Source organism: Plecotus auritus, assembly GCF_963455305.1.
Source record: "Plecotus auritus genome assembly, chromosome: 3".
NCBI lineage: Eukaryota > Metazoa > Chordata > Mammalia > Chiroptera > Vespertilionidae > Plecotus > Plecotus auritus.
This window is the reverse complement of record NC_137772.1, coordinates 203,242,199-203,246,130: the sequence shown is the minus strand read 5'-3', so window position 1 is coordinate 203,246,130 and position 3,932 is coordinate 203,242,199. Positions and strand designations below refer to the sequence as shown.

At 43.2% G+C, this 3,932-nt stretch overlaps 1 pseudogene across 1 annotated transcript; it reads left to right on the top strand.

Moving 5' to 3' along the window:
* Positions 1–697: 697 nt before the first annotated feature.
* On the top strand, positions 698–1,950 carry LOC308244291 (PEST proteolytic signal-containing nuclear protein-like; annotated as a pseudogene). Its single transcript has 3 exons — positions 698–710; positions 1,184–1,630; positions 1,869–1,950. The product of its transcript is annotated as a PEST proteolytic signal-containing nuclear protein-like (transcript).
* The last annotated feature ends 1,982 nt before the right edge of the window (positions 1,951–3,932 follow it).

Below are 3,932 nucleotides of genomic sequence, written 5' to 3'. Positions count from 1 at the left end.
AAGGTGAGCAAATCTACTTCATCCAGCTTGGAACGCAGATGGACATCACCCAGCTAATCTGAGTAGTGAGTTGGGTGGGCGTTCGAAGCGTTATATAGCCTCCTGTCTATAGGTTTCAAAACTCCTCTGCTGAATATCTTGATACAGATTCATTCTCAAGATCCCTTTTTATTTTGTGTGGCCTTCCCAGGATTCACGAGAAGCACCTGGCAATTTTATCTTGCCAAGCCTTAAGACAGCTGGCTTCTTTGTTTAGGGAGTAAAAAGACAAAACAAAGAAGCGAAAACCTGTCCTTTTATTCCTTTCCCCTTCCCCAAAATGGCTGATTTCTTTGTTTGTTTAGTGCATGAGAAAAACTCCCTTCTCTTCCCCTTATCCCCTCCTTTCCTGCATTCTTCAGTTGGAGAGTCATTAACCATTTGCTTACAAGCCTCCTTGGGAAAGATAAGGGCTTGCAGTTTACAAGCTGGCTGTAAATGGCCCACACTGTTTGGCCTTGTTTTAACTTTCTGGTCTCAGTTTCCCTATTCCTTTTGCCCTGGAATTTTCCTCGCCTTTCACTGCCCTGTAACAAAACCTTTCAGCAATAGTAATAACACTTAACATTTTGCTCAACTATGTGCCACAGGTATACATTGCTCTACTCAACACCAACCTAAGGCAGTTTTATTCTTCTCCTTTCTTAGATAAGGGACCATGGCCCAGAGAGGTCAGGGAAGTTATGAAAGGTCACACAGTAAGTGTTGTAGCATCAGGAAGCAGCCTAGCCTGGCCAGTGTGGCTCAGTTGGTTAGGTATCCTCCCATCACCAAGAGGTCACTGGTTTGATTCCCAGTCAGGACACATGCTCAATCCCCAGTGGGGGATATGCAGGAGGCAGCCAATAGATGTTTCTCTCTCATTGATGTTTCTATCTCCTTCCTCCTTCTCTAAAAAATCAATAAAAACATATGTTGTTTTTTAAAAAAAGAAGAAGAAGAAGAAGAAGAAGAAGAAGCAGCAATCCATTGGGCAGTCTGATGCTAGGGCCTCTCTCAACCACTCTCCTATATCTCCCCCAAGTCCAGTTACCTCCCTGATCTCCTCACTGCCCACTTTGTCCTGTGAAGTGAAGCCCTGCACAGACTTCACCTTAAAGGCAGAGGCGGGGTGGTGCAGGGAGGCCCTGATGCGGAACCACAGACAGCAAGGCTGGAGAGAAGCCTGAGAAGCAGCAGTGGGCTGGAGCCTCCAGAGAAACTGAAGAAGCAGCAGAAAAATCTGGGAAAACTAAGACAGTGTCTTCCAGGAATGGAAGGGAAAGTTCCAGTCGCAGTGCTGAGAAGCCATCAGCTGAAGAAGCTGCAGGCCTCCCAGCAAAGCCTACAATGATCTCCAGTTTAGATTTGCCATCAGCAGTCAGATGGCAAAGAAAGCCTCAGCCAGAGCCATCAGACTTGGATCAAGTAAACCCAAAGAAACTCTTCCAACGCTTGCTCCAAAAACCCTTTCGGTAGCAGCAGCTTTTAATGAAGACTAAGATAGAGAACCTGAGGAAATGCCTGCAGAAGCAAAGGTGAAGATGAAGTATATTGAAAGGGTTACACCAACATCAGCAGGACCACACTCCTTCCATAAAGGAAAGCATGGGTTTTCTTTTTTTTTCCCTTTTTTTTCAATACATTTTTATTGATTTCAGAGAAGAAGGGAGAGGGAGAGAGAGAGAGAAACATCAATGATGAGAGAGGATTGATGATTGGCTGCCTCCTACATGCCCCCTACTGGAGATCAAGCCCGCAACTCAGTCATGTGCCCTGACTAGGAATCGAACCATGACCTTCTGGTTCATAGGTCAACCCTTGACCACTGAGCAACACTGGCCAGGCAGGCATGGGTTTTATGATAACCAGAAGCTATGGGAGCGAAATATAAAATCTCATCTTGGAAATGCCCATGACCAAGACAATTAAATGATATGATTTGAAATGGGGGTGTTAGAAAGTTAAAAGGAAGTTTCCTTTTTAAAGAATGGTATTTTAAAAAAAGACTACTTTTGGAGACACCTTTTTTTTTCTTCAAGGTTGAGTGGTACACTAATAAATGAGAGTTTGAAACTAGATATGATTTATATTTCCTATATAGATTTCAAGACATGTGCTCATTTTGTAGTTTCGTATGATTAGTTTCCAATGGTCACAGATAATTTTTGAAAATCAGAAATAGTACCTTTCTAAGAATGGCATATTTTTTAGACACAGCTATTAGCACATTAAGAGGAAAGCAAAAAGTTGTTTGTTTAAACTGCAAGCAATTACTCTGTAACTTCACTCCCTTATTAACCTAAACTTTCCGACTCCCAGGAACAGCCTTATAGAAAAAGAGTATTGTATGGGAGCAAAATGTTATTGAAAGTAAGTTAGATAAAATTAAAATATTGCTCATCACTGGATCCAATTTACAGAAGAGGAAACAGAGGCACAAACAATTTAAATAACTTGCCCAAAGTTACAAGAGAGCTAGTAACAGGTAGAGGCATGATTCAATCCAGGCAAAATGGCTCAGAGTCGATTCCCATCCTTTATATAGATTCATCTCTTCATCATTTCCATGTCAAGGGTAATTACTCTGATAGTTAGAGATCAATCCCTTCCTTACATCTCTTCCCCAATTATATTGAAAGCTTCAGAGGACAGGTGCCAGACTTACACAACTTTGTTTCCTAACAACATCTAGCTAAGTGCTTTACCCATTATTCTTGAACCAAATTATCTCATACATTTTAAAAACGGACATTGAAGCTTAGCAGAATCCCAGCTATGTTAGATTTGAAAGGAGGTTAAAGAATGGATAAAGGATGGAAGAGCCCATTATTAGATTTGATAAATCCCCAAAGCAATCTGAAACAAGGTCACAAAATCGATTACATACAGTTTCTTTTCTCTCTTGATCACTAGAATTTCCTTCAGCAGTGTTGCCTCCTCCTACCCTTTTCTTTAAAAAAAAAAATCATATTAAAAGAATATTTTAATGGATAAAGAAGTAGGTCATATATATAATAGAATATGACTCAGACATAAAAAAGAATGAAGTCTTTTTTATGGATGGACCTAGAGGGTATTGTGCTGAGTGAAATAAGCCAGACCGAGGAAGACAAGTGACAGATGATTTCACTTAAATGTGGACTCTAAAAAATAAAAATAAATAAAAAATAAATGAACAAACAAAACAGAAACACAAAGTCATAGACACAGAGAACATTTTGACATTTGCCAGATGGGAGTCAGGTTGGGGGATGGGTGAAAAAATGTGAAGGGATTAAGAAGTACAAATTGGTAGTTACAAAATAGTGATGAACAAATCTAGCATAGGGAATCCTAATATATAAAAACTCTGCGTCCGTCACATCTGCAACGACCGGAGACTCAACCTAACGCCCAGGCTGCGCGCGGAGCAGGCTCTGGTGGGTGGGGACCTGTGGCAGCAGAGACGGGGACAGGGGAGGCGGGGCTGGCACTCACACTCACTCACAACCACACACACACACACACACACACACACACACACACACACACACACACACGCACAGACACACACAGCGCCCACCAGTTCATAGCCTTTTCTCTCTTTCTTTCCCTCCCTCCCAGCTTGCTCTCGGAGCCTCTCTCATAATGAGGAAACAAAACAGACTGAGCCTGCAGAGGCCTGGATGGAAGGGAGGGCAGGCAGAGGGTGGAGGGGCCCCCATTGGCCCCGCCCCCTCCCAGCTGGAAAGAGGAAGAGGGACACAGGGAGGCAGGGAGGCCTGGAGGACTGCTGAGAAAAACAAAGAGAGACAGAGACTGGGCGAGATCAGGCCGGCAGGGGAGGGCAGTTAGGGGTGATCAGGCAGGCAGAGGCAGTTGGGGCGATCAGGCAGGCAGGTGAGTGGTTAGGAGCAAGCGGTCCCAGATTG